At 41.7% G+C, this 23,673-nt stretch overlaps 1 protein-coding gene across 1 annotated transcript in view; it reads right to left on the bottom strand.

Moving 5' to 3' along the window:
- Nucleotides 1-9,331: 9,331 nt before the first annotated feature.
- Nucleotides 9,332-23,673, bottom strand: part of Rap2l (Ras-associated protein 2-like) — a 201,661-nt gene continuing 187,319 nt past the window's right edge. The window contains exon 4 of the mRNA XM_045757099.2: nt 9,332-11,656. The gene's annotated coding sequence lies outside the window, so the exon portion shown is untranslated. The remainder of the gene's footprint in view (nt 11,657-23,673) is intronic.

Raw genomic sequence — 23,673 nt, 5'->3', positions numbered from 1 at the left:
CTCTTGCAAGTGGGCAATTACCTATATTAAACATTCATATGCATATGTCCGTGTAGAGAATTTTATTGCGATTCCAATGATACCAAAATTAGCGATGTAGGACAACTGTAGGCTTTGCAACCATTAAGAGAGTGGAAACATTTTGTTGCTGTTTGGCGCTCTCGGCGAGTGATCTGCATAGTTTTTTATTTGGTGTTGATACTCCTTATGCTTGGGCGGCATTTTATAGGTATGCTCTTATAGACAATTTCATTGCGAACACAGTGATACCAAATTTAAATACGTGCGCCTTCAATTATTGTCAGGACAGTCAAAAGAGTGTACACTTTTTCGGTCTTACCGCGTAGGCGCGCGAAGTGCCGAAAGCATCTGGGGTATTGATTTTTTTTGAGCGCCGAGAGCGCGAAAGTGTTAAGCTTTAGACAGTTAGGTTCCAGGAAAATATTCCTGGAACAACCGTGGACATCTTCAAGAGAAAACTAGATAATATTCTTCAAGGAGTGCCGGACTAACCGGGCTGTGGTGGATATGTGGGCCTGCAGTCCACTCCAAGCAACAGCCTAGTGGGCCAAGCTCTCACAAGTTAAGCCTGGCCTCAGGCCGGGCTTGGGAAGTAGAAGAACTCTCAAAACCCCATCAAGCTGGTATCGAGTAATCAGGTTAGAACTAACCTAGAACTTGTGCCCTGGCTCTAAAGCTTCTTCGTACTGAAGTCTGGGGTAGAGGTCCTGTTGTCTTTTTGCTTCAGCAATTCTTTTGTTTCCTGCTGTTTGGTTGCAGTGGCACAAGTGTGGTGATTGGCAGAAAAAAACTGCTTAATGCAGTAATACACGATACACGATATATGAGGTTGCTGTTTTTTTTCCCACAATGGGCATACTTAATGTTAGGTGTGCCCTTTGATTTTAATTGACCCTTTGTTCTGACAGATTGTATGTGGGTACTCGAGTATTGAAGTTGCCCTCTCTGGATCGAGCAAGCATGCCCCACTTGCTTCATGGAGGTTGCATTATGGTGGAGACATCTGAGGGTATTTTGTCAGGCTCGAGATCAAGGATTCCTGGGCATCACAGGCAGTGTCTTATGGGTTAGCCTGAACCTTGTTTTCTCAGATTCAGCTTCTATCACAGCTTCTCTTGGTAAAAAAGAACTTCCAAGAAAAGAATGATACTCAAATTGTCAAGGTCAACATCCAGATTCATTATTCAACATTTTAAAGGACTCCCATGGCTGTAGTTTGTCTATGGATCGGTGATCGCATTGACAGTTCAGATGTGGTGACATTCGACATCTGATTATACTAGTGGTTGGCAGTTTATACATCTCGCCTGAATAATCATGTGTGGATCCCACTGCCATTATTTTTCTTGCTACCTGCCACACTCTTCAAATAAAGGTCATAGCTGACCTGACTTTGCCAACAGTTTTAATAAAACTTTTCTCCCATTCCCAGTGACATCAGAGGAACCCATAATTCACCCAATCATATACAAGTAATGGTAGAAACTGCATTCTGATTGGTGTTGTGTGTGGAAATCTTTCCATTATGACATATGAGGTGCAAGTTTAGCCATCTCACAGTTATAACTGAGAATATTCTCTGTTTAGGACAAAAGTTCACTTGCCAGTGTACAAGTAGACTATTATTGGCACTGTAATAAGCTTTCAGATGCATCACAAATATCTAGATAATTATCCAGGTGGTTTTGGGAGGTGTCTCGTTTTAATGGATTCGCTCTGAGACTGAGCTGGGTACTATGGTGACCTGTTCTGTGTACCATATATACCAGCAGCTTCAGTGATTAAGCCAGGTCAGCTGCATATTTTTTCCGCATATTTTTTCCACATTGAAGGCATTCTTCTTGCCATTGTCCTGTGTAGACATTTAAGCTCAACCAAATTGTATGTCTGCATACTCAGAACCTTCCTGCTCTGCCAGTGTATTGTCTTGAGTAGGTCTTCCTCCAGAGCACTTTAGGTAATTCTAGGCTGGATTGAGCCTGGATTCCAGCCTCTAGTACTTTTTCAAGTAGACCAGTATTGCCCGGCAAGAACATTAGAAAGCTACCTGCTACCCAAGTGGTGAGTGTTGATTATGATTGTGTACATGGGACCCATATATTCTTAGGAAGCAAACGAGTGTCTTAAACAGAAGGTAGCTTTTCATGTGCACTTTTAGCCGGATATTTTTTCATTTAAGCATTTAAGTGAACAGTAGTATTGATTAATCATTTGTACAATTTATTGTAATTTAAAAAGGCATCATTGCAGTTTTCTTCTTTAATGAGTGTTACAAGCAGCTTCTTGTGCAATGAATATACAGAACAGGTTCTGTTCTATCTTTCAATATTAAGCTCTTAAGAATTGGTGGGATATTTTATCATGTATTTACCCATAGGTTAGAGAAATTTATATTTACTTTAATCTGTACATGATAGTACAGTTAGTGAAACCCCTCCAATGTTATAAGCAAGTATCAAATATTAAAAGATTTAAATACATAACTTGTTTACTACCCTTAAGATAAATTAAATTATTGTTGTAATCCACAGGTTTCTCTTATAACTGAGCATTGCACTATCCTTGTACCACTGAACAAAAGGGTGTGGAGGAACTTCCGAAATAACAGAACACCTGAAAGTAGAGAGAGATACCAGCGAACCAGGAACGAGTATGTTAGTGTGAGAAGAGAAGCTGAGAAAAAGTATGAAAGTGATATAGCTAATAAAGCCAAGACTGAACCAAAGCTACTCCACAGTCACATCAGGAGGAAAACAGCGAAGGAACAGGTGATGAAACTTAGAATGGGTGAGAACAGGTACACAGTGAATGACAAAGAGGTGTGTGAAGAAATCAACAAGAGGTTCCAGGAGGTCTTCACAATAGAATGAGGTGAGGTCACTGCACTAGGAGAGGTGGCAGTAAACCAGGCGGCCTTGGAAGGGTTTGAATTACAAGAGATGAGGTCAAGAGGCATCTGTTGGATCTGGAAATGAGAAAGGTTGTTGGCCCAGATGGAATCTCACTATAGGTATTGAAAGAGTGTTGTGCAGAAGCACTTTGCTTGCCACTCTCCATAGTGTATAATAGGTCACTGGAGACGGGAGACCTACCAGAAATATGGAAGATGGCTAATGTAGTCTCAATATACAAAAAGGGTAACAGACAAGAGGCACTGAACTACAGGCCAGTGTCCTTAACCTGTAAACCATGCAAGGTGATGGCGAAGATTGTGAGAAAAAACCTAGTAACATATCTGGAGAGAAGGGACTTTGTAACAACCCATCAACATGGGTTCAGGGAGGGTAAATGTTACCTTACAGGCTTTATAGAATTCTGCGATCAGGTGACAGATTAAGGAAGAAAGAGAAGGATGAGTGGATTGCCAGAAAGTATTTGACACAGTACCCCATAAGAGGCTGATGCTTAAGCTGGAGAAACGGGCAGGAGTAACTGGTAGGGTGCTCCAGTGGATAAGGGAGTACCTAGACAATAGGAAGCAGAGTTACAGTGAGGGGTGAGACCTCAGATTGGCGTGAAGTCACCAGTGGGGTCCCACAGGACTCTGTCCTTGGACCTATCCTGTTTCTGATATACGTAAATGATCTCCCAGAGGGTATAGACTCATTCCTCTCAATGTTTGCTGACGACGCCAAAATTATGAGAAGGATTAAGACAGAGGAGGACAGCTTGAGGCTTCAAGAAGACCCGAGACAAGCTGCAGGAATGGTCGAACAAATGGTTGATAGAGTTTAACCCACGCAAATGTAATGAAGATAGGTGTAGGGAGCAGAAGGCGAGATACAAGGTATCATTTGGAGATGAAATAGTTCAAGAGTCAAAGAGAGAGAAAGACCTGGGGTTGATATCACACCAGACCTGTCCCCTGAAGCCCATATCAAGAGGATAACATCAGCGGCATATGCCAAGTTGGCTAACATAAGAACGGCATTTAGAAACTTGTGTAAGGAATCATTCAGAACTTTGTATACCACATATGTCAGACCAATCCTGGAGTATGTGGCTCCAGCATGGAGTCCATATCTAGTCAAACATAAGACTAAACTGGAAAAGGGTCAAAGGTTTGCCTGCCACCAGGCTAGTACCTGAACTGAGGGGTATGAGCTACGAGGAGTGACAAGAGGATCTGGATCACCTCCAAAGGATACCTGATCAACCAGGCTGTGACTCATACTGTAAGGTACGAGAATGAAAGCCGTACCCTAAAGTATCGCTAACAACACCCGCTCTTACTTTCTTATAAATAGTGGAAGTGCAGGGGTGTATATAGTAATAATCACCAGTTCTAACTACATGGGACAAGAAATACACCTTGGGGTATAATTTTACAAAAAGGATTTTATATAACAAATACCAATTTCCTCACACTTCTTAGAACAGGGGGGGGGATGTACTTGGATCAACCACAGGATTGATATAAACAAGAAAGGGGGGGGGAGGTTCCTTCTCCCTCTACAACCTGGGACTTAAGGTCATTACTCTATTCCACTCCTCATAGGTCACTACAAAGGGCCTGGGTTTACAAATGTATATAAAAAATAAATGTGGATAATCTTCCCATGTGACACACAGCTGAGCACATACACCTGAATTAACAACACACCACTCTCCCCTACACACAGGGTTCCAGAAATCCTTATTTCCACAAATTCCTATCTCTAACTAAAAGAAAAGGGGAAGCACCGCTATAAACATCTACAATACTGCACTTATCATATTTGTTGGAGACCATCCACAACACTGGTCTTGTTCTCACTGCCTCCCTCTCCCAAGTGAATGATGTCAGGCTGCCACATGTCCCTGCCTGCTTGGTTCCAATAATGTCCCCTCCCTATACATGTCATGCACATTTCCCAATGCTTCATTTATATGTCTTATAATGTTCCAGGCTGTTTTTCTACATTTAACACTGTTGTTTCTCTATATTTTCTTGCATTGAATCTACCTATTCTTAACCATTTTATCCCTTTTGTTTACATTTTTTTTTTTTTTTTAAGATTACATTTTCCTGTTGAGATGATGCTCTGTGCATCTGAAAAGGGGTCAGAGTTCCAGACTGTTTTTCAACATTTAACATTGCTATTTCTCCCTACACAAGGGTCTCTTTCAATAGCACTGCTATTTCTCCCTACACAAGGGTCTCTCTCTTACAATACGTCAGGCTGCATGCAGCTGCGTCCAACAGCTTGGTTGACCAGTCCAGCAACGAGGAGGCCTGGTCAATGACTGGGCCGCAGGGTCACTAAGCCCCGGAATCACCTCAAAATAAGGAGAGACTACGGGAATTAAACCTCACGTCACTGGGAGACAGAAGAGTTAGGGGGATCATGATCACCGTATACAAGATTCTCAGAGGAATTGATAGGGTAGATAAAGACAGACTATTTAACAGCAGGGGGCACATGCACTAGGGACACAAGTAGAAATTGAGTGCTCACTTGAGCCATAGACACATTAGAAAAGAATTTTTTCAGTGTCAGTAGTAGACAAATGGAATGCACTAGGCAGTGATGTGGTGGAGGCTGACTCCATACACAGTTTCATGTGTAGATATGATAGTGCCCAGTAGACTCGGGAATCTGTACACCAGTTGACTGACAGTCGAGAGGCAGGACCAAAGAGCCAGAGCTCAACCCCCGCAAGCACAAGTAGGCAAGTACTATGGAAGACCTTCCAATGCCACTGGTTTTTCTGTGAACATATACTGTACCGACAAAGTTTTTGAATCTTCACCAAATTTACAGATCATCTTTTGTAATGCCAGATAGTGCATGGGTAATCAGTTAAAATGCAGTTATATATGGGTTTTGGTTTTTGCTAGAGTATTGTAATTTTAGATATCTGTATTATTTTAGGTATCTCAAGACTAGTTACAAAGACACTTCATATTTAGCATACGTATGTTATGGTATCATATTACAGAACATAGTGATTAATGAGTTTCATAGCCCCTTGCTACTAGATTTGAAAAATTAATATTGTACAGTGACAAATGTGTTCAGATCAAAGCAGGTAGCGAACTGCAACAAACAAGAAATGAATGGTTTGTGATTATAAACAACCTGACAGGAACTAGTGGGGCCCACATGACAGGAGAGAAGAGACTGAGACTAACTGAAAGAAATCCTTAGCAAAGTGTGGCAACCTAAGAAATATAAAACTTGTAGAACAGTGAAGGATCCACCATGAATGACAAAGACCAGTGAAGGTTACCTTCCAAAGAAGTATATACTTCCAGAGAAGATTGAGGGGATGGGAGAAGATACATTAACCTTCCAGTATGGAAGAAAGACAGAATTTGAAGAGAAATTGAAGCAAGAAGTACAGGGGAATGTTGGGGAATGGAGGGACAGGCACTAAAGTTGGGGGAAAGAAGTTAGTGAAGCTAGGGCAAGAGTAGTATTGTAATTATTTGAAATAATTGGCCACAGCAAGATTTTGGGCCTAATCATACTGTCGAGGAAAGAGGACTAGGAGAATGAGGGTGTGACTAAATCAACACTCAAAATTCCACCCTCTGGAATGTGACTAGTACAGTACAAAGGGAGAATCTACCCCCCCCCCCACTTCCAGAAAGAAACCAAGCAGCTTAGTGTAAATGAGTATAATAATTTGGTACACAGATACAGATGTCATTACAAATAAAAGGGTAGAGCTGCAAGGACAGGTAGCAGAGTTTCCACCTCATATCATTATAGTTAGATCACATCGCATCACAGAAGTAAAACCGACTGCAATAGAGGATCCAATATTCCCAAAAGGACCAAGGACCAAGCAGCAAGAAAATGAAAGATAAACAAGTGGGAGTGAGTAGTAACCCTACTAATACAACAACAATTGGAACTTTGAGGAGATAGATTCTGGAAGTAACCAACAAGCAGGATTTCATACTTGTGAGATAACAGCAAGGATCATGACGATACAGTATTTACAACCCTCCATTAACTTGACCCAGGAAGGTGAAGGAAGGAATATAATAAATGTAATGAAACATTCTTGAAGATAATAGAAAATGTCACCACAGTGATAAGCAGAACCAGAGCAAAGATTCTAATACTTGGGATTTTAACCATAAAAATAGTCATAGGATCCTCACGGTAGAAATTAAACATAAGAGCAAGATTATTGGACATTACAAACACTTCCTATGGCAGCATATCAAGGAGCCTACAAGAGAGAGAGGATCTACCAGATATTCTAGATCTGGCGTTTACCCAAAATTATAATGTAGAGAACTTAAAATAATGTGTACTACTGTACCAAGAGCCAGTGACCACTGCTTTACCATGTTCAATTACACTGTTAAACTGAGTCAGAAAAAGGATAAAAAGCATGAAAGAATACATAAAAGGGGACTATAGGAGGGTTAGGACTTGTTTGCATGATGTTCACTGGGAAATGAAATACTGTAGAATAAAAGTCAGCAAATGAGATGATAGAACTCATAACAGAGAAATGCAAAGCAACAGAACAATTCATACCTCTCGGAAGGGAAGTGGACAAAGGGAGAATGTAAGGTTCAACAGTGTAAGGAGGAAAAAGAAAAAGAAAAAAATAGTGGTCATGGGAAACATATGGGGGACAGGGGTACAGAGGCAAATAAGAAAGTACTAAAGAGGGCCTGACATAAGTACACCAGAATGAGCAGGGCAGCAAAGCCTCATGAGTAGCACAAGCCATCTGGAAGAGAAAAAACACACAAGTTGTGGACCAGCACCATGGAAGTGAAGGCACACAACGCAAACAGCCGCAGCTCCGCAAATGCCAAACAATAAGAGACAATACGATATAGGCATGAGATGTGGATCGAGACCCAATAACAAGGGTCGGGAGAGAGGGGGTGGGATTATCGGGGAATAGGGGGATTATTGTCATTAAGGGAGCCGGTCAGCCGAGCGGACAGCACGCTGGACTTGTGATCCTGGGTTCGATCCCAGGCGCCGGCGAGAAACAAATGGGCAGAGTTTCTTTCACCCTATGCCCCTGTTACCTATCAGTAAATAGGTACCTGGGTGTTAGTCAGCTGTCACGGGCTGCTTCCTGGGGGTGGAGGCCTGGTCGAGGACCAGGCCGTGGGGACACTAAAGCCCCGAAATCATCTCAAGATAACAACAAAAAGGATAGGAAAACTCTGACCAAAATCAAACACAATACACACACGATATAATAGTGAAATGTGCTCGTGCAACTTCATACTACTACTGTGAAGAAAGAAGCTGATGAAACACCAAGAAACCAGCCACCACCTCAAAAGGCTCGACTTGTGAGATCTTGGTCCAACAGACTGTTGCTTGGAGTGGCCCACAGGCCCACATATCCACTACAGCCCAGTTGGTCCGGCACGTCTTAATGAAAACTATCAAGTTAAGTGGAGTCCCTCATGTTTTTCTTCACCCCTATCATTTTCCTTCCTGTTGCAATGTTTACTTTATTGTGCTCTTTAAATGTTATATTTTCTGATATTATAATTGTAAAGACTTTGAAAATCTAAGAATAATAAAAAATAAAACTTACCCGTAAAACATTGCAAATGTTTGGCTTTAATTTTGTAACCAGACCTGAATGCATGCTACCTTGGTGACTTCCTGATCAGCCAAGTTATTGTTGCTGTCATTAAGCCTATATTGCCATCATAACCATGCTGATCATAATCTTCAAAATCTGATCCCAGCCATATTGGTGTGTCCTTAAATGAGCGCGCGGACACTGCCGTTGAGGAGGCTATTCGCACTTGTCCCATCTCCCGTAAAGATATCCCTTATTCTGACTTCTACCCAGTTTTTCATTCCTCAATCCTTGCCAGTTGGCAGGGTCATTGGTCTTCTGTGACTTATAACAAACTGTGTTCTCTTAGTGGATACACATAGGGGATACACTACCCTCATTACTGTACTGAAACTGGCAGTGGGAAATGGCTCTGGCGAGATTACGCATTAGTCATACACGTTTAACTCAAGGGCACTTAATGGAGCGCCGCCCTGCACCTTATTGTCCAAACTGCATTGTCCCTTCTTACAGTTGTGCATATCCTTGTTGAATGTCCTGCCTTCCGTGTGTCTTGCTTCCCGACTGTCCCTCGCGGTCACTTGTCCCTAGATCGAATTCTTGGTGAATCGGATACAGTACCTGTATATCGTTTGTCTTATGTGCTTTTGTTCTCGTATTGGCTTCTTTAGTGATATTTAGCTCCATATGAATATCCCACACATTTGATGGTGCTACATAGCCTTCCCAGCTTGGTGCCTTCTTTTGATAATTACTTCAAAACCTGATCTCTAGCAAAAATCAAATAGGGGAATAAAATGCAATACATATTCAACATATTTAAAAATACATTTATTTTATAACAAATTAATTATACATTCATTCGAATAGGTTATAATTCAAATGATATGAGCATTACTCACGCAAGACATGGTGTAAATGCTAGATAATGTGCTGTTACCCTCATGGCTTCAAGTCCACTTTGGGCTAACAATGTGGTCAAGATTTATTTTTATAAAGTATAAAGGACATGTTAAGATTAGGGCTTCTATAATAGGATATGTGCTGACTCTCCTCTTATCTATTAACACTACAGCACAAAAGATGTATTCTGTTAGATCCACCACCATGTAGACATCAATTCCTGTATTGCCATGATACTTAGTCAGGAAAATGTTGCCCTATATTCTGGCCACTTTAACAAATGGATCCTAACGATGTATAGATTTACTATATTAATTTATCATCTTTGTAAATATTTCCACTAAAAAGATGAAATAAAAGTATCAAAACAAAAATTATAGGGAATTCAGATTTGAGATTAACGTGAATTTAAAAATCTATTATAACAAGGAGGCATGTTTAACAGCACAGTAATGATGGAATTTAAAGTGGTACCAGTAGGTAATGCAGACATTCCATTAATACACAAAAAAATAAAAAAATAAAAAAGTGAGACCAGTGTGCCAAGTATACCAAAATAGTTCTTTTGGTGTTGCTCTAAGCAAAATAGAATAGGATGAGGTACTGCCTTTGCCACAATAAAATAAACATATGAGTGGACAAAGCTGAAATTAACATTTGTAAGTTCAAATTAAGACAGACAATAAGGATGCCAAATGGTAAAATCAGAGTACTGTAATGGACATTATAACAAAAGAAAGCTGTCCAATGTATGGGGCTTTATATATGTATAAAGGATAAAAAAAAAAGATTTGCTTCACCAAATGAGGCAGAACTTTCTTATACAAGCAACACAATATTCATACAATCTGTGATTAAAATCTACACATAGAGCAATGTTTGCTTAAGATAACCTCATGTTTCAATAGAACTTTGGTACATATCACTTCTCTAAACTTTGTCTCACTACCATTGTCATTAGCACTGCACCATAATAAAGAGTTTTCATTGAAAAATACACAGCATCTTCAAAAGGGATTTCACTTTGCTTCACATCTTTCTTTTACACCGTCCACCAACAGATATGTAATTTGTGCTACTGGCAAATATTATTACTTCTATCAAAGCATGTGCAAAATAAATGAGAAAAAAGTGAAAGCAGAATTAGAAACTTAGAGTATAATTTCATTTGCATGAGGTTTGCTCTGATTCAAGTTAAAAGAAAAAATTATGGTGGTCTTGCCAAGGCAATGAAATTTAAAATCCCTTTGTGCTGAGCAATAATATATACAATGGATAATATTACAACAAACTTATCAAGAAGAAACAGACTATTGCATCCAAACTTAAGCTTTGTTACTAGCGCATGATATATTTACAGAGCATGAGGGGAAGCGCATAATCACATACTTGATGGACTGCTTTACTCCCTGTGTAAGGCCAATCTCTCTTCGGGTCTCACGAGAGCCACAGGTCACAGAACATCAATCTCCTAAAAGGTCCCTCGAGCCAGGTCAGACATTTCACTTAACACTAGCTGGATCATTATAATGCTGCATACCAGCTGGTCAAAAGAATCTTGCTCAAAATACTGCACTGAAACTTATATTGTGAATCTCACAATTTCTGCAATTCATATTCAAGATGTGTTTCCAGAAGTCAAGCCAACAAGCACTTTTCAGAATTCACAAGATACAGCATCAAACCTTAAATCACACATATTTCAGATGTTATTTTGCTACACTATACATTTTTATTTGCATATTGCAACAATTATAAATCACAAAAAGCTTCAGCTTATACGAAGGATATTGCTGACAACACTTGTGGCTATACTGATCTTAAGATTAACAGGACAGTAATAGATATTCACTGCTAGCCTGATAAGATACTAGACCAGAGTGTTATCAGATTAAGAACATGTGCATTGACATGTCTTGCAGTGCAAGATCAGGCCTCTAAATTGCCTCATTGATAATGTAGATCTTCCATATTACTGTGATTTCAAGGTGGTGGGTCTTCAGTGCTGTCCACATGAAAACTTGCATTTCAACCACTGTGTAGGGTGTCAATCAGTAGCAAAACTGCCCTCACTGTTGTCAATACAGGGTGGAACAGCAAAAGGTACCAAGAAATAACATCTTCGCTGAGACGTGAAGGTCTGATGGACTGTCTTCACTGGTAAGGAGGGCCTGTTCAAATTCAACTTCCAAGGAAGATATTGTCTTCAAATGTCTATCATGTATGGCTGAAACAAAGAAAACAAAAAATTAGCAAAGTATAGCAGACACCCTATTTAATACAGAATTTGTTTTACATTATTAGCTTTTAAATTGGCATAATTTATTTACATGATTATGAAGTATGGAATCTTATCAAAAGGTATTTGAACAAACTGTCATATGAATGGAGGAAGTGCTCAAGACATGGTATGTTTGTCCTCAGACCCCCCTCAATAACCTTATTCCCGACTTCGTTATTACATCTTTACAAGCAAGAATTTACAACAGAATGTTGTCCTTCTGCAGAAAATGAGTTAATAATCCAGTCAAGACCACAAATTTGTGTTCCAAACATTTAACGACACTTATTAAATGTTTTAAACAAGATTCTAAGAGTTTGTGTATAAATCTGGCAGAGTGCCTCACTTGGTAATTACTGAAGTGTAATTATAGGATGAGAGCTACGCTCGTGGTGTCCCGTCTTCCCAGCACTCTGTTGTATAACGCTTTGAAATTACTGACGGTTTTAGCCACCACCACCACCTAGAACACTTAGCTTGTTTCAACTGTCTACCACTCTGTTTGCAAAAGAAAACTATCTAATTCTTTCAGCACTTTGTTTCCTTAGCTTGAATCTGTCCCCTGTGGTATGTGAAGTGGCTGGTTTCAGGAATTCCTTAGTAAATTTGGTAGATAAGAATCATGCCATTGTAATTTATTTGTGTATACTGTACATATATAAGACACCCATTTTTTAGGTTCTGTGCAGGATGGATATGCAACAAGATATCATATATACAGTACCAGAATACGCACTTGGTGGTAACTAAACTTTCAATATCGTGCACCAAACTGCTAAAGATCTAGAATTCTAGAGGATAAACCTGGCTATTAAACTGATATGTTCTTCATGGCAAAGCTTGAGCACACAGTTGCATATGCAGTTGCAGAACTCCCAGAACCCCATCAACCAGGTATGGCTACCTTGCGATGATTTTGGGGCTCAACATCCCTGCGGCCTGGTCTCCTGGTTGCTGTTGAACGATATTCAATCAGGCCTCCTGAAGACCTCCCGAAGACCTGTCGATCAGGACTCCTGGTTGCTGGACTGATCAACCAGGCTGTTGAATGTGGCTGCTCGCAGCCTGATGAATGAATCAGTCTGGTTGATCAGGTATCTTTAGGTGGTGTTTATCAAGTTCTCTCTTGAAGACTCTGAGGGGTTGGCCAGTTATGCCCCTTATGTGTAGTGGAAGCATGTTGAACAGTCTTGGTCCTCTGATGATGCTAGAGTTCTCTCTCAGAGTACCTGTTGCACCCTGCTTTTCAATGGGGGTATTCTACACATCCTGTCATACCTTTTGGTCTCGTGTGGTGTTATTTCTGTGTATAGGTTTGGGACCAGCCCCTCTAATATTTTCCACGTGTAAATTATTATGTATATCTCCGGCCTAAGAGCGGCAGAGATCCTCATTAAGCTACCACTTAACCCAAGAATGGTGCCTGCAATAGCACCTACTAGGTTACTGTAATTAATTTACGTTGGTGCAGTGGCAGATGATCAAGACAGGAAAGGAAGAGGTAATGAGGTGGCTGCGGCACTTGCAAAACACTCACTCACTCACTCACTCTCCCTCCCTCTCAGTACCCGAGCCACAGGGACTGACTGACCTGCTAACCTGGTTGCTTTTATCATCAAAAACGATCCCATGCCTCCCCATACATTCTCACGGTACCAGGAAGGAAAAATATGATTGAATTACATAAAATACTTAGTGTTACAAAAATGTAATTACTATATTAGAAATGTAAAGATACCAAGTATCTACAAAGTATCAAGGTAAGGTAAGGTACTGTATCTACCTACTAAAGTTGTGTTTAATATGGTAACTATGTACGATCGCGCAGGACTACTTCCTTAACCTGAAAACTTTAATTCTCAGGCATAAAAGGGAGGGGCTCAAGAGGGAGATTACGTGCATAATGCGGGCTACACGACGCATGCGGCAGGATGAGAGGAAGTGTAGGTTGAGGGAGGGTGGAGGCAAGGACGTGCCTCCCTCCCTGGGCAGTTAACTACCGTTGCGGCGGGGTACAAGAGAGCAGGAAATGGTGGGTCAGTGATGAACTGATGCCCCAGGGTGGTCATGCACACACTGCGCCTTGCCCATATTGCGCCCACCTAGCCGCGCCTCTCAGAACGCCACACCCATCACTTCACTAATGACCTCTACCTTCACCATCCCCACTTCCTTGTGTTCCCCAGCAGAGGCACTGGGGAACAGATGTGCACTGTACATCAAACATAATTTTAGACAAATAACAACACACACAGTCTACAATTTCAGGTGTGATATATATTAGTAAAACACTGTAGTAAAAAATAAAGAATTATAAACTGTATGATAATGACCAAGTGGAGTAAATTAAAAGTAATTTAAATGTACTGGCATTAAGCAATAAACGTAAGAGATAAAATATTATGTAATGTGATATGTACTAAGGCAACAAATCAATAAGATTCATACCAACTGAAAAAATTATACAATGAAGTTTAAGAAAGTAGCACACCTCAGCAGGGGTGTGCCTGGATCACGATCACTGAACATCTTGGAAAACGTACATCTGAGTACCCAAATGAGCCATAGGGACCCTAGAAAGAACTTTTTTGGTGTCAGAGTAGTTAAGAAATGGAATATATTAGGAAGATGTGGTGGTGGCAGACTCATTGTTTCAAATATGATAAAGAGCCCAATAGGCTCAGGAACCTGTACACCAGTTGAGTGGCGGAACCAAAAAGACGAAGCCCAACCCCCACAAGCACAATTAGGCGAGTACATCTAATTTCAACACACTTCAAGATGTTTTGTCAAAAATCCATCTCATTGTTAAACTAACTCCTTAATAATTCGTTGTGTCCAGTTCTGGATATTCCTGCTTTTTCTGCTGAGGTAGTGGTGTTATTCTATCCTGCTGGCCACTCCAAGCAACAGCCTGTTGAACCAAGTTATCCCAGGTCGGGCTCGGGAAGTAGAACTCCTGAAACCCCAGGTATAATAATAATAATTTATTTGCAAGAAGGTACAATGGGTTGGTGAGACTACACAAGAGTGGAATTTTATATTCATGCAAAGCCACTAACACCTCAGCAAAGCCACTAACACTAAAGGAAGGAGCAGAAGCACTGTGCCTGCCACTCTCCATTGTGTATAACAAATCACTGGTAACAGGGGTACTGCCAAAAATTTAGATGGCTGCTAATGTAGTCCCGATATACAAAAAGGGGGATAGGCAGGAGGAACTAAACTACAGGCCAGTGTCCCTAACTTGCATTTCCATGCAAGTTGAAGGAAAAGCTTGTGCCAAAAAGCTAGTAGAACATCTGGAGTGAAAGAGCTTCGTAACACAACATCACCATGGGTTCAGGGATAGCAAGTTCTGCCTCACATGATTAATTGAATTCTACAACTAGGCACCAAAAATGAGGCAAGAAAGAGAGGGTTGGGCAGACTGCGTATTTTTGGATTACAAGAAAGTCTTTGACACAGTACCCCACAAGAGACTAGTGCACAAGCTGGAGATGCAGGCAGGAGTGAAAGGGAAGGTACTCCATTGGATAAGGGAGTATCTAAGCAACAGAAAACGTAATCACCATAAGGGGCGAGGTCTCAGTTTGGCAAAGTGTCACTAGTGGAGTCCCACAGAGTCCAGTCCTTGGGCTTATACTATTTCTGATACTGTATATGTAAATGATTTCCCAAAGGGAATAGACTCGTTCCTTTCAATGTTTGCTGATGATGCAAAAATTATGAGGAGGATGAAGTCAGGGAAAGATAGTTTGGGGCTACAAGATGATCTAGACAAACTGAATGTAGTCCAACAAATGGCTACTACAGTTCAACCCGAGTAAATGTAAGGTAATGAAACTAGGCAGTGGAAACAGAAGGACAAACAGGATACTGAAAGGGAGTTGAAGTACTTCATGAAACGGACAGAGATAAAGATCTAGGAGTTGATATCATGCCAAACCTGTTTCCTGAAGCCCACATAAAAAGAATAACATCAGTGGTGTATGCGAGGCTGGCAAACATCCGCACTGCCTTCAGGAATTTGTGTAAGGAATCATTCAGAACCTTGTATACCACATATGTAAGACAAATCCTGGAGTATGCAGCCCTAGCATGGAGCCTATACCTTGTCAAACACAGGACTAAGCTGGAAAAAGTTCAGAGGTATGCCACTAGGCTAGTCCCAGAACTAAGAGGCATGAGTTACGAGGAAAGGCTGCATGAAATGCACCTAACGTCGCTGGAAGATAGGAGAGCTTGGGGGAAGACATGATCACTACCTACAAAATTCTAAGAGGAATCGACAGGGTAGATAAAGATAAATTGTTTAACAAGGGGGGGGGGTGTGGGGTACACGAACAAGGGGACACAGGTGGAAACCGAGTACCAAAATGAGCCACAGAGACGTTAGAAAGAACTTTTCAGTGTCATTAATTAACAGATGGAATGCATTAGGCAGTGACGTGATGGAGGCTGACTCCATACACAGTTTCAAATGTAGATATGATAGAGCCCAGTAGGCTCAGAAATCTGTACATCAGTTGATTGACAGTCGAGAGGCGGGACCAAAGAGCCAGAGCTCAACCCCCGCAAGCACAACTAGGTGAGTACATGCATAGCATTTTGGGCAGGTATGCTCCAAGTATCCTGTAGACCTACTTTACCATCATATACTGCACTTATTCTTAATTTATATTTCCTCACAATCTATCTTGTTATCTTATCTTGAGATGATTTTGGGGCTTTAGTGTCCCCGCGGCCCGGTCCTCGATCAGGCCTCCACCCCCAGGAAGCAGCCCGTGACAGCTAACTCCCAGGTACCTATTTACTGCTAGGTAACAGGGGCATCAGGGTGAAAGAAACTCTGCCCATCGTTTCTCGCCGGCGCCAGCGAATCTAGATTATATTTTTGGCAAAGTTGAGTGACTAGTGATATGATGTTTGCTGGAGCCGAGGGCCGTAGGCACTGAAATGCTGACTCATTACCTCCCTCACCATTTTCTATACAAGCCAACGTATTGTGCGTTTGTAGATCTTATTTTGAGAGTTGAACACTCATTTACGAGCACCAAAGACCCATTAGATCACAGAGAACCCGTAACATTAAACATTACATAAGGATAATCTAATACGGTAGTATTTAATGGGTTTATGTACAATAGGTGGAGTGGCCAGCAGACCTGTGCAAGGCCTCGCCCTTCCCAGAGTTGTCAGCCGCACTCGTCAGCTGGCGGCGGTGACAGCCACCACCTCCCTCCCGACCACATCCCTCCTCCCGTGTCTCTGCCAGTCCATCCACCCCCCACACATTCATATCCCATTTTACATCAACCCACAATTATATTTCTAGTGTTGGCGTGCTACTACGTCTACACCTCCAGTCTATCCAAACACCCTAGGATAAATGGCGATACTATGAGAGTAAAAGTACCCAGACACACTACTGGAACACGTTAACAAGTAACTTTAGCAAACGATTGTTCCTTTAAATGAATTAATTTATAATAATTCATTGTGACTGGGGTAAGGCAGCCAGAGTGTATTCATACGTTAAGCCTAAATTAAGGTCCCCCCCCCCTAGGTCGAATTACTGACTCCGCCCAGGATGCAACCCCACAACAAGCTAACTCCTGTGGACCTACCTACTTCTAGGTGAACAGATGCATTACGTAAGAGTTATGCACCCGACTATATCTGTCCTGCCTGGAATTCGAACCCGGAATTCTCGATTAAGAGTCGAGGACGAACCTGAATGTACTACCGGGATCCATAAAGGGTTCCGGTAAAGGCATGACACTCAAAGCATGCCTGCAATGATTGGCATGATCTCCAGTTTAATGCTGATAAATTTAGAATCCTGTGCTAGGTATGACGATAACAATTATCAAATACCCGAGTGACAATGTTGAATGGAGAAATCTGAATGTGAAAAGGATTATCAGTTATGATTAGTTGGAATCTAAAGCGAAAAATCAATGCATAAATGTACAGAATAGGACAGATAGGATAGGATTAAATACATAGAAACGTTAGTAATATAACATATTACTCTGCCTTATTATGATCATATTTTACCCCACCTAATCATGCAGTTCAGTTTTGATCACCGTCCTATAAGAGAGATAAAATTTGACTAGCGGATATAAAGAATGATAAAAATTCCAGGGATTAAAAATCTCCAATATGAAGAAAAATTAAAAATGTTTAATTTACATATTATGCATGGAATTGCCTAACCGGTTGACAGAATCTAACACATGAATACGTTTAAGTGGATATAACAACCCATCCTCATGAAACGAGAGTACTTATAGTAACTATTTGGTCGAAAGCATCAATATGTAGTGAGGGACCACCAGTAAACCACTTTTTGTACTATTAATTTTATAGTCCGGAAAAATAATGCCAAAACCAAACAAATATTCTTAAGCCTAGTATACCACATGTATATACAGTACTATATTAGTACTAAATTAGTGCAGTATGCCTAGGATGGCTAGGAAAGTTTTGGTCTCACGTTACTACTGAAAAAGTTTCTGGTTTATCCAAATTCAATAATGCAAAAGTCAACTTTCTGCTAATCCATCGTTACATATTGGCACTTTCGACCAGTAATTTAAAATAAACCAGAAATAAGTAATTTCACTTTATGAGGATGGGCTGGGATATTAATAGTACCTATCTAAGCGTAGACCTGTAGATTCATTTATTCTTATTGTAGACACACTTCAGTGTGTCTAAGATCATATTTGGAGGGTAGAAATAGCCTACGTTACTCTATTCTTTTGAGATTTATTTTATAGTCTTGATAAACGTACTTGTGCTAAGATCATATTTTCATCATTGCCTGGTCAGAGAGAGCTGTCTACACAGGATATACCCTGCGGCTGGCCACGTGTCTCCAGTCTGGTGAGACTCCAACATAAGTTGTGTCGCTCCTGCTGCCATCCTCACCTCCCCAACCACACCCACAAACATCACCACCATCCTCCTAACACACTCTCCACTCAGCCTCTTAGTTATTATCTGTATCACGAAAGGAAATCACTAGCAATCACACGAGACTTCATCCAATACACTGCCACAAATAACATTAATAAAAATATTTTAAACCAAATGAACATGTTTGCAATACCCTATAGCCTATAGTTGTATACTATACACAAACTCTCAATATGTGTTATTTCTATGAGAAAATCGTGGTCTATTTTCCCCCCTACCACAGACGTGGCCACACATTTACAATGCTAACCAGATATATACATTTTCTTCTGTCCTTTTTGGTAGGGCGCGCGTCTGGGGATGACCCTGGATGATGGGTCGATCCTACCATCCTGCTCCGAAGATTACCATATACTAAAATCGAGGGTAAAGTTTGTATGTAGGATGAAGAGGACGTACAATGAAGCGGGGGACTATGAAGGAGCAGTGTAAGGCAAGTGGCGTGGCCACATGACGTGACAAACTCGCCACCTCAACTCCCACGCCCAACAACAACGCCGCCATTATCAACCTTCCTAGAACATGGCCACGAAAACCTCCACTCGCGTCCTCACTTTTATCCAAACAGCACAAGACCTACGATTTTACATCTTAACTAAAAAACAAATCTAGCATCAAGTGTTAAGTGACATTTCAACAAGCAATACAAGTCAGATGGTGGTGGAAGTGAAAGCCGTTCTGTGATCCAGCAAGGTGATATAACCAAAGCGTACTCCACCATCACATTCCCGCATGTCATTGTCAAATTCCATACCTAATACATCGCATTGTGCATGGAATCTACTAACCCGATAAAAATACGACGTATAACAGCACCCTAATATTTTTCAGCAGGTATATTTCTTATACCTGCTGGGAGAATACTGAACAACCGTGGACCTCTGACGTTCATTACAATATTCCCTGATTGTGCCGTGCCTATGGCACCTCTACTCTTTATCGACCCTATTCTGCATTTCCTTCCATATCGTTCACTCCAGTATGTTGTTATTTCACTGTCTAAAGTTGGGACCTGACCCTCCATTATGTTCCATGTATATATTATTTGATACCTCTCTCGTCCCTTTCTACAGAGTCCATTTTGAGAGCTTTGAGATAATCTCAATAACTTAAGGGGCTTTACCATGTCTGTGCGTGCAGTGATGTTCTCTGAATTGCCTTTTTTAAGCAATCTCTCCTGCTATGAGGGGGAAAGTGAGTTTGGAACAGTACTCAAGGTAGGATAATGCAAATCATTTGAATAGTATGAGCATTGTGATGGGATCCTTGGATTTGAAGGTTCTCGTAATCCATCCAATCATTTTTCTGGCTGATGCTATATTTGCTTGGTTATGATTACATTGATATGTACATTGATATTGATATGATATGATATGATATAAAGACGGCCTTAAGGCTTTACTCACTCAAAGCAAGAGACGTTTTGTACAGTACAGCGTCTTTGCAAAATTATTGTGCATTTTGCGTTGGAGAAAATAAAGATGAAACATAGACTAGTATATAAGTACTTCACGAGGAATTATTATACTAAAGTTACCGTTTTAGTAGTCTTGTTTTACTGATAACTTTTAAACTTTAACTAGTCTTCCCGGTTTGGTGCCATATTTTAATAATTACTTGAACTTTATTACAACATAATTTAGCTCAATAATACGTCCTATAAAACAAGAAAACATTATATTCAATTTAATTTACCACAGAAATAAAGTCCACGGACAGGCGCAGCATCTATTGTAGGACCTACATTACATGGTCGAAAATCGTGTGAAATTGGTAATTAACTACTTTTATTAATGTTATACGTTTGACCTTCTCCTCAGAGTAATGTTGGAAACAATGATATAACATTTACTGCAGACTAAGGTCACTAGGTCACCGACTATTCTGGTCTGTGTCATTCTGAGGTCAGGAGTCACTCCAGTGAACAGCACTCCTTCTCTCAAACACCGCAGCACATTTTCTGTGCAACCATTTTGCATTTGTAACATTGTACATTTCCTTGCATTTGTTACTATGTACACAACCTTTCTTGCATTTGTAACTATGTACACAACCTTTCTTGCATTTGTAACTATGTACACAACCTTTCTTGCATTTGTAACTATGTACACAACCTTTTTTGCATTTGCATGACAAACTCATACCAGGTGTGTGTACTTCCTCTGGTACATTTGTCCAGTGTGACTCGTACAGTCCCAGCTGGTTAGGTAGAGCAGTTCAGGTCATCACTGCGTGACCTCAGACATGAACTCGTGGTAGGCCGCTCTCGACATCCTTCCCCAGAGCTGCCTTGTATGGGGAGGATATCAGCTGCACATTGTTGTTCTTGTTCATCCTGAGTGTTCCATTCTTGGCCGGTAGAGCTAGATGAGATCACCCAGCTGGAATACTAGCACCACTAACTCGTCTAGCTTTCTCTTACCAATGTGCAAGACCTACTTACCGAAGACAACTTGATAATGTTTACTAATAGCAAATTGTCTAATCAATAATTATACGAATTAGTTCACATGATGCCTATTTTTAACGTTCATGTGTGACGAGTACCTACTCCAAGAGCTCCTGGATATATGTAAGGCCAATAACACTTATCAGCATGAAGTCCTCCCCAGCTGAGTAGGAATTTGAACAGAGTATAACTGAAGATTGCCATGTTTACAAATGGCCGCCAAAACAAACCAGAGGCCAATCTGACTGGTTATCCGTATCTGTTTACACCAGGAGCTACAAGTGCGGTAAATATGTTCATTGTATCACAGCACGCACAATGATCCTGCTTCTAGTGGTTATGACGCCCCACTCGTATTATTACCTTAAATAACACTCAAGATTTGCCCCATCTTCTTACCAAAGAATCCCTTTTTCATACACACAAAAAGTACATTAAATTGAACAATTTTTTGTTATTTTTTCCTTAATGTCATTGAGTTTTATATAATGAGTTAATTGGTTCAATTAAGTGAGGAAGCTGGCAGCCATATTGGGAAGACCTTTCCTGACGCTAGGCGTAGTGTGTAGCTTTATCATGAACTAGACGTGTTGTGATAGCGAGGGATAACCGGGCTGCGTTATCTTCGGGGAACAAACACGGCGATATAATCGATACAAGGGGTATATGGAGTCCAAGTGACGTGACCACTGGCACCAGGGACGAAGTGGAGACGGCAGTGGTGGTGCTGATGGAAGGAGGCAGGGGTGGAAGGAGGCAGGGGTGGAAGGAGGCAGGGGTGGAAGGAGGCAGGGGTGGAAGGAGGCAGGGGTGGAAGGAGGCAGGGGTGGAAGGAGGCAGGGGTGGAAGAGGCAGGAGGAGGAAGAAGCCACTGGGGGGGGGGGACAGTTAAAGGCTTGGTACGATGACCCTACAGGTCAACCCCTGCACGCTTCCACACCAACAATATAACACTCATAACACCAATTAAGATTACTGAAAACTCATGTTATCGTGTCTAATAAAGCATGACCTCTTAAGGGTGGCAAATTTACTGACTTAGACAATTTGCAACAAATGTTCACTGTTCACATCCACTCTAAACTTGTAAACTAGCGGGAGCTTGAATACAACGTAGAGCTGAAGAACCCAATAGCCTCACCACTTAGCGTAGGACCTCATAGGAACCAGGAGACCTGTCAGAACGGGCTGTGGTAGACGTCGTCGTCTCCTGAACCACCATTATATAGGAAATAGACAAACGAGTAGAGATATTCTGTTGTATGATAACTTTTGATGCCAAGAACATCATGATTATCACTATTTCTATAAATAAAATTGCGTGATCAACCAGGTTGTGTTGGCATTGTAAGAGGCCAGCTCCAGAAAACCCAGTAATCCCCTTGCATGTGATCGAGATAAAATGTTAACAAATGGGTGTCGAGGTAAGGTAAAAACTGTAACATGGAGGTAAGGTAAAAACTGTAACACATTAACCCCCCGTGTACACCCAGGATACCGGAGGACACACCAGTCATGTGACACGGACCTCGCTACACCAACACCCAGGATACCGGAGGACACACCAGTCATGTGACACGGACCTCGCTACACCAACACCCAGGATACCGGAGGACACACCAGTCATGTGACACGGACCTCGCTACACCAACACCCAGGATACCGGAGGACACACCAGTCATGTGACACGGACCTCGCTACACCAACACCCAGGATACCGGAGGACACACCAGTCATGTGACACGGACCTCGCTACACCAACACCCAGGATACCGGAGGACACACCAGTCATGTGACACGGACCTCGCTACACCAACACCCAGGATACCGGAGGACACACCAGTCATGTGACACGGACCTCGCTACACCAACACCCAGGATACCGGAGGACACACCAGTCATGTGACACGGACCTCGCTACACCAACACCCAGGATACCGGAGGACACACCAGTCATGTGACACGGACCTCGCTACACCAACACCCAGGATACCGGAGGACACACCAGTCATGTGACACGGACCTCGCTACACCAACACCCAGGATACCGGAGGACACACCAGTCATGTGACACGGACCTCGCTACACCAACACCCAGGATACCGGAGGACACACCAGTCATGTGACACGGACCTCGCTACACCAACACCCAGGATACCGGAGGACACACCAGTCATGTGACACGGACCTCGCTACACCAACACCCAGGATACCGGAGGACACACCAGTCATGTGACACGGACCTCGCTACACCAACACCCAGGATACCGGAGGACACACCAGTCATGTGACACGGACCTCGCTACACCAACACCCAGGATACCGGAGGACACACCAGTCATGTGACACGGACCTCGCTACACCAACACCCAGGATACCGGAGGACACACCAGTCATGTGACACGGACCTCGCTACACCAACACCCAGGATACCGGAGGACACACCAGTCATGTGACACGGACCTCGCTACACCAACACCCAGGATACCGGAGGACACACCAGTCATGTGACACGGACCTCGCT

This window comes from Procambarus clarkii, chromosome 86 (assembly GCF_040958095.1).
Source record: "Procambarus clarkii isolate CNS0578487 chromosome 86, FALCON_Pclarkii_2.0, whole genome shotgun sequence".
Taxonomy (NCBI): Eukaryota; Metazoa; Arthropoda; class Malacostraca; order Decapoda; family Cambaridae; genus Procambarus; species Procambarus clarkii.
Note: the sequence above shows the minus strand (reverse complement) of the source record. Positions and strands in the feature narration are given on the sequence as shown.